Raw genomic sequence first — 14231 nt, 5'->3', positions numbered from 1 at the left:
ACTTTGGCTCTACCTTCCTGTGCACGCAAACTGCTTGGTGACTGAGCATGCATGTATCTTAGCTATTGCATAAATAAAACTCCCAGGTGTACTGTAATGTTTCACTTGTTCAATCAGATGACAAGGAAAAAAAGCTACGGGACCTAACAAGACATTAACCCCACAGGATTGGTTTTGGGGGTGAGTAACAATTAGCTTTATCATCCATACCACCCAACTGCACGAACGTTCTTGGTGACCGTTGCGTTCCGGGCTCTCTTGGCCGCCTGTTCTCTGATCGTTGGATAAAATCATCTGGTTCACAGTTGTGAGTAGGCAGACTAATGTATCGGCTAATGAAGCACATCTGCTCTGTTGTGCATCAGACCCAGAACAGATCGCCCCTCTATGAAATCGATCCTCTCGAGTCTTTCAGATGCCTCACAATCAAAATGTGAGCTTTGTTTTATCCGCGTTTTCAACCTACCACAATATCACTCCTTTTTGCCGATATCAGAACTTCTTTGGCGCTGGTTCTCCTTTTCCTCTTTTTACTAGTGTTACACACTATTGTTCAACCAGATTGAAGCACAAAGCGCCACACGATCATCTGATCCATCCACCTCTATTTAGTCCACAACACAAAGCCCAGCACTTTATTGGGCAAGAGTCCGTGCAGGAAATATCAGTGATGAAAAACTCTGTTGTAAAGTGTCATGTTTTTTTTGTCTTTTAAAGGTAAATACATGGTATAAGCCACGGCGGGTGGGGAGAATCAACTCTGACTGCCTGAGATGCTTTTCAGGATCTGTAAGAGGAACGTGATTGTGTGTTTTATCTTCTGTTCAGAAAAACCAAAACAAATCCTCCTTCCCTCTCCTCCTCGCTGGGACGCCTCTTTTTTTTCTCTCTCTCGCCCCACTAGCTTTTCTTTATCCTGCGGTTGAGTTACAGTGAGTGCATGAATGTTGGTCCTGTAACTAATCCTACTGGTTCGCACACTGTCAGAGCTCTTGCAGAACAAAAGTCTATTGTTAAACAAGCTACATCATTAATGCAAAGATTAACCAAGGTTACTGGGATTGATTCACATTCTTTGAGAGTGCTTACCGAAGAAGATGTAAGGAATCCTATTCCCCCAAAAAGGATAAACAGGGGCTCTGTGCCAAACCTAGTGAGCCGCGACACAGTACATTTTAAACATTTTAAGGGCAGTACATCATTATGCTAATGTGAATTAATATTTAGCAGTTATGATAACCTCATAAGACACCACATTGTTAGCCACAATTGTAATAGCCTCATTGGCTAATTCATGGGGTGAGAAAATCTCAGAATGTCAAAAATAAATAACGCATTCACCAAAATCCAAGCAGGTTTATGCTCATTATAGCAATGCAGAAGTAGCTAACATGTTAACACCAAACTCTAATCAAATTACTGATGTTTATTTCGGGTTCAAACAAAAAAAAAAAAAAAAAATCCATCTGAATCAAACAGCGCTCTCCCCCATGAACTAATTACCTCACATTATGTGTAGTACCGTTAGGGTTTCCACATTACGAAACCACATGACGTGAGGAGCGGGAAACGCCTCAGACCTCCAAGCACGCAAACACGCCACAATTTCTACACACAGGGCATGAGTCCTTTTTTCCGAGAGCTTCACACACTTTATGTAACAGTGAGTGACAGCGACAAACGGTCACGGCTATTTGATTACTAAAAGAGAGATGTTCCCTATTGTTTCAGATACCAAACAGCCCCCGCTAAAGCAAACAGTCATTCAGCAAGTCAACACAGTAGCATTGCTATCCACTGGTGGCGCATCTATCGTTCCCGGCTTTACCCATCATCTCACCCTCCAATCTAATGCCCACTCAGTGGGACAGACAAGGTCCCTGATCGGGAAGATAACTCGGCAACAGCTAAGTGAGCAAAACAAGGAAAGAGAGACTCGTGCCGCTGGCACTGCTTGCTGGTTATTCATGGCTTCTTTACAGCAGATGGAAACTGGGGAAGCAAGGTAGGCGGGGTTCTAGCTCACTAATCTCCAGGATTGCCCGACTCCAGCAGCCAGTGCCCGTCCCTGTCACATGTAGCCGGTTTCAGGCCGCGATGTCCGAGACCTGCCCTGCCGTAATCCATGTACGTTGCTGCCACCACAGGGGATAATTGGACAAAAAAGAAGAAGTGTACGTCTCGCAGAGTAAGTGTAAACCTTGAGCCAGACTCACAAAGCGTAGGAAACATAAGCTTGCAAAAAAAAAGGAAGATAGAAAGACAAAGAGCGAACGTCCAATTACCCAGTCGGAGGGGGGGAAAGCCGGTGGGTTGAACACGCAGTTCCCTAATGTGATCATCATGCATAACCGCCAACAGCCAGCCCGAAACATGACTCATGTCCCACCGGATTAGCCATACAGAGCACAAACGTAAAGATGCCTTTTTCCCTCGAACATGCACGTTTGGAGACTGCAACATTACTGCTATGCTCCAGAACACAGCGTGCCACAAAGCGCGATAGGCAGTGCATGTCTCTAGAGAAGTAAGCAGGAGTAGTTGCTAACAAATCGAGAAAGAGTTGTGCATTAAAAGCCAAATGCTCTCTCGATGCAGTGAAATGCTGCAAGTCTCGAGGCGGAAAGCAATCACCCTGACAACTAACAGCAATTACACGGTGCCATAAAGACCCCCTGTCAACCCAAATCTGCGCGGCCCAACGCAACAACAAACGTGGGGCAAACCCGGGCCAGAATGCTGGGCCCACAGCGCCCTAACTGATCACAGGGACCAGAAGAGGCAGGAAGCAGGACAGATAGTCTTACCTGTCGCTGATTCACGGGCGTCTGAGGGTGTTTAGTTCCTGTTTCCGCAGGCTTGTTTTGTCACAAACCGACTTAAGCGAGAAGGAACACAGGGACCGGAGAGAGAAAAACGAGGGACATGCGATGAGCTCTGGAGCATCAGCAACCCAGGGCTTGCATGTGTCTTTCCTCTCCTAGCACCGTGTGGTTCCCCCCCCGATTTATATTATTTCTGATACTACAGCTCTATCGTCCGCTTTTCTAGCTAAACGCCGGAGGGTGGGTGGAGGGTAGAGATGCGTAGTCTGGCCCTTGCTGCGAAATATCGCGCGAGCAGAGAATGGCAGGTCGCGGGTCTGGTGCCATGCAGTTCTCACAGCATTGCGGGCGGCGGGTACAACACGGAGCCCGGCGCTGTGGGGGTGAGTAAGAGGTGAACCACAGCAGCTGTTTTTGGTGTTTGTCTTAGTGCCCTGAGAGGAGGACGTTCGAGAACGAAGGCGCCCGTAGAGAGTGAGCAGGAAGGGCTGGGGGGGGGAGAAAAGCTCTCTCTCAGCCACCCAGTTTGGTTTTCACCTCTAATTGTCAAGGCTGTGTGCCTTAGAGAATGCGGTTGCCAAGATGCCCCTTTCAACCCGGATGGTCTGTGGGGAACTGATGTGAATTACAAGCTCAAAAAGCCTCCAATCAGTCTCTACAATGTGGCACACTGCCTACAGTTTGAGGCCCTGACGACTGCTTCCATTATGCATTGCTTTAATTAATGTTGAAAAACTCCGAGGGGAAAAAAAAAGAAAAAAAAAAAAAATGTTATGGCCTCACTTGAATTTTGAAAGAAGCCCACTTGATAATGTTAAGCATGTCTAAGTGACACCAAAATTAACAACATATGCTATGGAAAAACACGTAAGGCTCCTTAAAGTGAACAGCTAACGTGATAAGGTATGGTCTATGGACTGCTTGGGCTCTGAATGATCTGTGCGTTTTGGACATAAAGCAAGCGAGTGCAAGAGAGGAGCTTTCTTGATGGCCTCAGGTAAAACTCTAAGCAAGTCTGAAGCGCTTGCAAAACGATGTGGGGCCACGTGGACCCTTTGCCCCAAGGTTCCTGATTCCTTTTCCGATTTGGTGGAAAATTGAAGTGCTTGGCTCGATAAGCGTCGGGTTCTCTTTTAGTGCAGGTTATTTTATTTACATCTTAATTTTTCTACTTTTTAAAAATAACCACAGGATAAGGATTTATCGGTGGCAGTAATGGTCTAAAAATCACAGAACAGCACAGAGTAGGGCACGATTAAAAATGCTGAGGATGAAAACGCCACTTTCAAAAAAAAAAAAAAAAAAAAAAAAAAAAATTGCAGTGCGCACACACACATCTTACATAAAGTTTCCTCGGGAAAGAAAAAAAATCTGAAATAGTCTTGAAATTCACTAACAGAAAAAAAAAACCTCAGCGAAGGTTGGCATCTTGCTACTAGAATTACATTTGTGGATAAAACTGAACTACATTTTAGGAAACCAAACGTAAGTTAATACGGCTCCACCGAGCGAATAAAACACTTGTAAATCTAGCCTTGCTGAATAGAGAAATTTACACTTACCATTGCTTTACAATAGTTGTAGTTTGTAATGTATCCCATTGTTAGTTTTTTCACTGTTAAGGCTCCTGAACAATAAGCATTTGTTTGGGGTCAGATTGGCATAATTGGGTTGTTGAGAATTTTATTTTAGTATATTTATGAAATGCATGCATTTTTGTCTGTATGCATGTTCTCTCGTATTTACGCTTTTATCCAGCAGCATCTATTTCAAGGATGTAATTTTGAAGATTAATTCCTGGCAATAATGTGTATAATGCATATCTATTTCTGTGATATCCGTCAAAGCGGTTTAATGGCGCACGTGTTTCCAAAGATCTAGAAGTGTGGAAGTTTTAAGGTGAAAATTCAAAGCAGTATTCCAGAGTGGCGCTTACTTTCTCCTTTTCCACAAAGTCCACAAAAGTTGTCCTTTCGATCTCCACTGGCTGTCCCTGTCTGTCATAAAGCGCCAGCACGAAGTGGAAAAAATTGGATTTTCTGAGGTTGGATGGCGGTTGTTTCTCATAGTGCGCCCGTGCCAGACCAAAACTCCACTGCGGAGGAAAACAAGACACCAGTGTGGGTTAAAACAACAGGCGTACACTTGAGATATAGATAGATGTAGATAGAATGAAAACATGGGAGAATTCTTGATTTGTCACTTAAACTGTAATATGATGTAATGAACAGGGGAAAGCGGCGAAGAGGTGCATGGGGGAGAGTGTAATTGATACATGGCATATGGGGATTTAGGGGTCGATCTGAGAAATGCATTAAAAAATCGGATGATTTGGCAAACGTACCTCTGGGCGGCCGTGTTCGCATCCACCACCCCAGCCGTGTGCATCCACGATCGGACCGAATTCATGCCACTGCCCAGCGGTTCCTCTTTCATAGTGGTACCCCCCCTCTTGGTATATTTCCTGAATCCCAAACATTTAAAACAGTTCGCGTGTAACCCACTTCCAGCCAAAGAGATGAAATGAGAGTGTGAGCGAGGGCGCGTCGTTTCTCCAAGAGCCCCTTCGGATAGCCGTAAGAGTTTGTTTGGGATTTGTCGAAAAGAGAAGAAGAAAAGGAAAAGCAGTCCCGACTCCTTCTTCAGTCCGTCCTGCGTTGGCACCACATGAACGATTCAGTGCGTAAAGATTCTCAAGCCTCTCCAGCAGCTTGTTTGGATAGATGGAGATCCTCCGTGGAAGAAGCGAAACAAGTCGCGCAAAGAGCAGGGATATTAGAGACTTGTTTAATTCAGTTAAACATTTCTTGCAACTTTCTGTTGTTGTTGTTGATGATGATGATGATGATGGTGGTGATGGTGCTCTTAGCTTGGTGGCATCCTATAACAACAGGATCAAAAAAGGCTTCGGGACACTGCTGAATCCACCACTTCTGGCTCCAAAAGACAAATAACGCGCCGTAAATGATCACCGTGGAGGTGTTCCCGGACACGGGAGGAGGATGATGAGGGGCCTTTAGCGCGTCTTTGCAGTATGGATGGAAGCATACAAAACTCAACCCTCTATCCCCCAGGACTGGAACCTTTCCCGGGAGCCAAAAACTCCAGACCCACGGGATCCACGCTGTCAGAGGATGACGCGCACGTGGGCGTGGCTTTGCCCATACATGGAGAGCATTGACGCTTCCTGCCGCTGAGCTTTAAGCTTGGACCTTGAGTACATACACGAGCTTTTTGCTCGCTGCTGCAACTGCTTTTGCAGTGAACATCGTGTCAAGTAATCATCAGAGAAGAACAAAAATGAATGATAATGAAAGCCCGCGAATGAAGCGCGGTGCGCGGGAACTATATATCCTAATATACTGCCATGCAAGTTTATAGAGTGCAAAAGAGCACTGACTGACCACCCATCCGCTGCAACTGGGTTCCAGAATAAAAAAAAATAAGAGAAAAAATTCTTACTGGGCCATCATCACAATGACAGCAGTGCCAAACTTCCTGGACGCAAGCCTCCAAATCGATTCACTTTGATTACTCTCAGGTCAGGAAGGTGCACTGGCATTTTAAGACTAGATGCTCCTTTTAATAAACACCCTGGGCATCTGCATAATGGCGTAATGCGCGTCTTAAATTATGGCAACGTTGACTGCTTGACTCGAAAACCCAGTTTGCGTGCGTGGAGCGAGCCGAGGCGATGTCAAACTCCTAGTCCTAGCGCGTACACGCTTAATTTTGTAAATTATTGCAGAATTACATCTGAAACTGTGAACGGACTCGGGGGAAACATTGCGTCCACCCTCTCCTTCTGTGCGCAAGAAGTAGGATGTCTTTTGTAATAAAAATATAATCATTTATCAGGACAATAAGGGTCATTTTTTCTTTCATTTCGTAAGGTGCTCGTGTCTCCGATATTGGCAGACTCTGCATGTATGTTAATATTTGAATTAATGGGCGAAAATGGAAGTCCGATGTTGGTTATCTGGGGACCCTGTGCGCTGGAGGGGGGATGGATGGATGGACGGAGAGAGGAGAAGAGAGATGTGTTTTTACACAGCAATCTATTCTGCTAGTGTTGGGGGTTAATGACTATTGCCAAAGATAAGTGAATTATCAAAGCTGTTGCTCTTGCCTCGACTCAAAATCCATCACATTGCATCGTCGTCTAATTAAATACGTAAGTAATAAAATTATATTTTACGACAATTTAAGATTGATATGCTTTTTGTCTTTGATTTTCAATTACTTTGATCCATGCATACACTGAATGCCTATGTGAACTTGAATGTTAAATGGCACTCTAGGCAGCAAATTGTGATTATTATTATTATTATTATTATTATTATTATTATTATTATTATTATTATTGTTTGTCTTAATCACAAAACAGTTGTTTTATGTTTCACGTGAAATGTTTTTATAATTACTGTTATCAAAAAGTCTTAATAAATTGACGTGTGTGCTTATGAATAAACCTAAAGTTTCCGGAGACCTATTTGGCATGTGATAGATATTTCACTTGTTTTTATTAAATTAGTATTATTTGTATTTTTATCCAAACCCTATTCTAATTTACCATCATAAATATTTCAGGTTTGCTAACTCTAGGCCTAATCTACATAATCTTTAATACAGATTACACACCAAAGCGATTTCAATCTGATTACCAAATTAGGGTTTTAGTCTAAATCCCTTTAAATCTGATACTGTTGACTAGAGAAGTTCAAACAATCCATCGCGTAGGTAACGATCCCGTCCTAAAAAGGAGTTTTTAAACCTTATTTGACAACAAATGCAGCTGCCCTCTTTTTTGGAAGATATTAGGCGAAAATGAATGCAAATCTGTGTTCAGAAGCCATCTGGCCGGAGACTGGAGAATCAGCTGCTCGCCTGAATCCATCTCGGCTCATTTCTGAGGCTCATCTGGAGCCCGGAGCCAAAGCGTGCAAAATGCGCTCTTTAATTCACCAACTTTGACTTTCACTCCTCGACGTTTGAAAATAAAGTGCGGGACAAATTTATGACACACAAACAATCCGGCGTGTTTATTGTGATAACCGCTTTAATTGCGTTTTACATTTCGAAAGTGTCAAATGTGTCAGTTTTTGTTATGCAGAAAAAAAATAAAATAAAGGCGCAGCTAAAATATCTACTGCATGCAAGAATTTCTGTAGGAAAAAAAAAGACAATTTGCCAAAATAAAAAGGTTTATAGGTTTGCAAAAACATAATAGTAATAATAATAAAAAAAAATAATAATTTGTGCATTAAATGATTAGATCTTTAATATTATCTTTAATCATAAAACTTGCTAAATTATAGGTTCTTCAGATCAGTGATTTGGTTTATGCGTTTTTTAAGATTTTTTTTTTTTTTTTTTACTATGACACGTAAAAGCTTTTTCCTTCTAACTGGAAGGTTTTATTTTTATTTTTTATTTTTTTAGTGAACGATGTGAATTGAGCTCTATTCTGTCTGCCCATGTTAGATCTTATTTGGGGAGATGTACTAGCCGAGAGCGCAGGACAAAGGAAAAAGTTAGTCATGCAGAAGGTGTGTGTGGGTTTGAATAAGATTTGTTCGGCGTTGCCAAGACCTCCCGAAGAAACGACCCTCCTCCTTATGTGTGTGTGAAGTGTTCCTTTTGTGTGAATTTACGGGGTGAGGCTCCAATGATCCCCAACAAATTTGCATTTAAATAGCGACATCAACCGATTCGCGTGCCACACACCAGTGGCTTTCCCAGATGTCAAGGCAAAGTCAGTCAGATGGCCAGTGCCCAGATGTCCCCTCCACGCATCATACCAGCGCACCACGACTTTCCTATTTGCATCTTTGCGCACGGCCAAATCACCCAAAGCCCAGTTTTAATCTTAAAGGTCTGGAGCAGAAATGACACCTGCAAAACTCTAGAGAAGCTGTATAGGTGAGGTATGGCCGGAATAAAATTGCTTGGAGAGAGTAAGGGCCTGTCTGTCTCCAACATCACAGAAAAGCGTTGACATGTGCATGCGTCCAGGCTGGTATTGGCATTGAGACATGAAATTAAATTAGCATTGCTGAGATTCTGGGTGCGTAAAATCGGACAACTGACCACTCAAAGAGCACGTCGTGTAGTGAAAGGCGTGAACCAGCTCATCATAACTCATGTAGAGATGCTGAACGATGATTTACCTTCGGAATATCAATCCAAGTGCTCAAGTTTCTGTGTTTTAAGCGGATATGCCAACTCCAAACGTCCCAGTTCTGTGTTTGTGAGCATCACAAATAAATCTGGAAACGAACGAGAATCAATATTTCAAGTGTTAAATTTCATATTTGCTTTTAAAATCAAGTCCTCTTGAATCAGGACTCGAAAATAATTGTTAGATTTGTAGTGGGTTTAGCCTATCTAAAAGGGAATGTGCGAGAAAGAGAGGGAGAAAGATGGAAATCAAAGATGCGTAAACGTCAGTGCATGACAAACAGGGTGAATCAATCATTCGTCTTTGCATTTTTAAACTGTTGCATATGTTCTCTTCGCCTTAATCATGACAACTAATTACATCGTTAATGATCAGAAAAGGGAAAAAATGAGGGCAAATAAAATCTTGATGAATTATGTGCATTACTATTAGAGTCGAGACATCATTTTCCTATAACTTTATTGTAGTAGTTTCTGGCGCCATTATATAAAGCTGTGCTTAGAACAAGCGCAGATATTGCATAAAATTATATTGGCCATTTTATTATGCATGTTTTATAATGAAACAAGTTCAAATATTTTTCAACTGTGGATTTGTAGCGGGTTGAAATACAGCTTAAAAAACAAATAGAGTTAAATAATAAAAGACGTCAATAATAAAATATGTGAATAAATAATGCATTAACAGGACAAAAAAAAAAATAGACAAACAATATGCTTAATAATTTACCTCGTCTAAAATATCATTAACGATATGACAAATCTCAACCTCATTCTTTCCCGCAAAGTTGAATTTGAGCATCCGCCTAAATGAATAAAACGTGAAAATATATTAATTTGTTTTCCGGAAAAAAAAACTGCAGGAGCTTTTGGCGGAGCAGCTTTTAATCTTTGAGAGAAATTTAATGAAGAGCGCCTCCTTTCGACGCATCTGTGGAACAGCGTTTGAGATCACAGCACAATTAAACGCGCAAGAGCACTAATCAATAGCATATTATCGATCAAACATGAGCCAATCGGTTTCTGATTTTCTTGTAAAGAGTGCCAGAATTTATCACTTCACAAATGTCGCGCAATGGATACATGCTTGCAAACTCAAATAGTCTGAATTTAAAAAAAAAAAAAGAGAGAAAAAGACGATGGGAAAGCCTTTCAAAAAAAGAAAGAAAGAAAGAAAACGACAGTCTGATATGATCATCACATGTTAAGGAACATTCTTTTCGCCGATTAAAGAGTCCAAAATAATTTGAATACACACACACACAAAACATTTAGCCTAACAATGAAATATAATGTGGTGTTGCTGTAGAAAACAATAAAAACTCCAATAAAAGTATTGTATCGTGTGACACGCCGTCGTGTCAAGTATCTGCTGATGGTTTTATTTTGCAGACCAACATAAAAAAAATAAAATAAAATAAAATAAAAAAATAAAACATCTCCATATCCAGCAGCATCTGTATCGTGCAGAAGCACAAAGTGCATGTGCTGCAGAATGCATATGTTATTTTTGTGTGAAACAGATCGTGCTGAGGGCACCTTCACTGTGAAAACAGGTTTCGATTAGGTAATTTTAGATATTGTAATTGGCTTTAATTAAACATGTATCGCGCTAATTAACTCAGATTTTTGCTCAGCCGCTGGGACTCTCGTGTCGGCTTTGATACAGTCGAGCAGATGTCCCAATACAACTCCAGTGACAATTACAAACTCCAGCTCTGTAGTTGGCTGGAAATATCTTCAAACCTCACATGCTGTCTGACGACATTAAACAGGTCAACGTTCCTATATATTCAACATATACTAAATATATATTTATTTAGTTAAATTATTTATTCTAAACTAGTTATTCACAACGAGTATTCTTATTTGATATATTAAATGTGATGTTTCGAACGTAACATTTTAAATATACACTGCACCAGACTAACTTGAATATAAATTGCCTTATAAAATTTACAAGCATGAATAATACATTATTATTAGCTTTGTTTTTAATGTTATTATTGTTGTTGTTGAAATAAAAATCATTCAAAAGTATAAAGAATAACAACAACAATTAAAAGTTAAAATTACAATATAAAGTAGGCTATATGAATTATACATTTATAAAACATTATTAATGATTAAACAACAAGTAATAATAATAATAATAATAATAATAATAATAATAATAATAATAATAATAATAATAGATGTCATTATTAACCTAAAGTTCTCTCTTTGTGTGTCAGTGTAACAAAGATCGTGATTCACAGCTGATTTTAAATGAAAACAGCAGAACATGTAAAATGGGCTGGTTATGTCGAGGTTGCCATATAATAATTAGCATTTTCATTCTGCTGCTGAAATGAAGAGGGAGAGAGAGAAAGAGCCCGAGGCGCAGCTCCAGGCAGCACCTATAGAAAGAAAGGAGCGGAGAGCCATTCTACACAATTAACATGTAAAATATCTAGTGGAAATGGGCTCTGAAAAGAGACGGAGCGGGTCAGCTACACCTCATTTCAGTAGATCCCGTAAACTCTCGTGATTACAAGTTTACCGGAGTAATTAACGGCGCGGGGCCGTCAGCTGCACCTGCGCTCGGGCCCCCACACACACGCGCGAGCGCGCAGACATACACCACCAGTGACAGAGATTTCAAGAATCGTTATTAAAGAGCTCACTCTGCAATGAATTTGTCACCAGCAGCACGTCCTTCACGAGACGTGATTGACCTACTTTATTCCAGTTATTTTCACAAATCAGACGCTCGTTGGGAGCTTGAACATCTGGTAACCGAGAGGAAGAGCCACCGGTCTGTCTATTCAGGCCTTTCTATAGGCGTTCAGCCACTTCTGCCCCTTTAGGTGAGACGATCTCACGCTTTTCTGGCACGGAGAGGACCGTTATGTGGTGCCACTGCCCCACCTACAGGCCTGAGAGGTAAAAAAAAAAAAAAGACCCTGTAGTCGGAGCTTGAGGTCAGAGCCTTCATCTGATGGTGAATAGAATAGAATAGAATAGAATAGAATAGAGTATAGTATAGTATATATTTGATTAGAGTGAGTATAGTATATTATTATGGATAAACTCCCACACTCTGAAAAAGTGTGGTCACCTCTCATTCACTATCTCACACCTGGCAGTGGAAATTAATGTTTCCCTCTAACTATAATATAGTAGTATTTAGACGGAAGGATAAGGCTGGGTAGGGTGGGGAAGAGGTTTTTTTTTTTCTGTACTCTGTATGTCTATCTGTTGATTCTGTTCTTCTTTTACCATTGTTGTATGTTCTAAAAACAAAAAAAGAGGACAGTAGGTCCAAACTGCACATATTTCTATGTGGATATACATTATACTCTTGTGTATGATGTAGATAATATAACAATGTGAATATGTGCTCTAATAAAAATATTTGAAAGATAGAATAGAATAGAACTTTTAAAGAATAAAACAGATAATTAATAGAATATTTACATCAGAATAAAACAACACAAATCCATTCTTATTGCTGCATGTGTGGTTTTAATTGCTTATTTAAAAATAAGTTATCTACACTAAAAAAGATTGTGTAGAAAGTAACCATTTTCACTCAGAAATTGGTAGTAAATCTCACAAATAATTACAAAGAATCAGCAAGCGACATTGAATTAATGGTGAAATTCTGAAATAGAAAGACAAATAATATTTTCTTGTTTTTTACAACTTTGAAAAATGTTTCTTTTTTATCAGTGTACAGAAGCAATTAAAATAACTATACAAATATAAACATTCAAATCCCTTTCAATAATGCAATGACAATAATTATTATTATTTTCTGTGCATTCAAGTGTAGAAAAGCTAAATGCTTACACATGAAATAAACTGTTTATAGCCATTATAATCTTTATATTTTCACTTAGATATTTTGCTTATCTTTTTGTGTTATTTATTCATTAAACTATTTAGGAAAGGCTATGAGGTAAATGCCATAACTACACCAACATATGTATTTTCATATAATGTTTTTAACATTCTGAGCATATTTGAGCAAACCCCGTCTCCCACAGGACAGATCATAGCCTAAAAACAATTTCACCTTTGCATGGCAGAATATTTCAGAGACAAAAATCACATTTATAAAATAGTGTGATGAGTCTAAAACATTTACGATGCTGTCCGAAATTAAACTGCATTATGGAAAGGTGGTGCTGATGGTTAGAACTAATGTACATGCTTACAAATGTTTCTTAAGGAAACATCAAATTTTACTTTCAGATTAAGCTGCCAAACTAAAATAATTCTCACTCAATTGCAAACTATTATGAGACTACTAAATGTAGTCCACAATTTATCATTCGGAACTTCCTGCTGTTTCCTGAGAGCACATCACCCAAACACTCCACATGACAGAGTCAAAAAGGTCAACGCTATGAAATGAAAACTACAGAACAAAGAAATTGAAAATGTGAGAAATGACAACTCGTAGCACGAAGCGGGACTGTTAGTGACTGCCTTGCTGTATCAAAATGAAATTCCCCAGCTACCAGCTCTAATAGGGAGGGTCAACAGGTCAAAGTTCACACAGCCCCTTATTGCTGTGTTACGTTGCAGTTTAAATTCCCAGTGGCACTGGTGTAAGTGTGGAGGCACACACTCACTTAGAGACGTGTCTTACATCCACATAATAGCAGGTCAGATTGTATCCAGGTGCATTATTAGCCCATGCATTTTTAATTGAGTAGCCTTAATATTGATATAGAGTCTGGTAGTTAATTATTTTTTTTGTCATTCATTGTTTTGATGTCATAATGGCATATCATATCTGAATTGTTTCAATACCACTGCTTTAAAAAACAATTTCACACCCAAAAGAGCCATTTTTAATTTCACAAATGACTAAAGAATTAAATCTCTAAGTAATCATTCTGGATGGTGAATGAATAGCTTTGTCTAGAATCAGTCCACAGTAGTGACACGTCTCACGGCTGGGAAGGCAGTCTAAATGTGTGTGTTTGTGTGTGTGTGTGTATGTTTTACACCATGTGGGGATAACGCTGTCTTCTGTGGTTTCTACTGTATCTCTGTCCCCTTCAGATTCACACAGTTTCATTCTAAAGATGTTCGACGCCGCCCACGTGCATAACTGAACCTTTAATCACACAGAGGAAGCAAACAAACAGACTCTTTAATGATATTCCTCAAAAGATGGAGATGAAAACAGCTGGTGGAATTATTTATTTCCTAAAAGCAGCATTTTATGCA

At 40.0% G+C, this 14231-nt stretch overlaps 1 pseudogene; it reads right to left on the bottom strand.

Annotated features, from left to right (window-relative positions):
- LOC122133911 overlaps window positions 1-2127 on the bottom strand; it is an 88279-nt pseudogene extending 86152 nt beyond the window's left edge.
- Between the last annotated feature and the right edge of the window lie 12104 nt (window positions 2128-14231).

The sequence above is a fragment of the Cyprinus carpio genome, chromosome A12 (genome assembly GCF_018340385.1).
Source record: "Cyprinus carpio isolate SPL01 chromosome A12, ASM1834038v1, whole genome shotgun sequence".
Classification (NCBI taxonomy): domain Eukaryota; kingdom Metazoa; phylum Chordata; class Actinopteri; order Cypriniformes; family Cyprinidae; genus Cyprinus; species Cyprinus carpio.
This window is presented reverse-complemented; position numbering and strand designations above follow the sequence as displayed.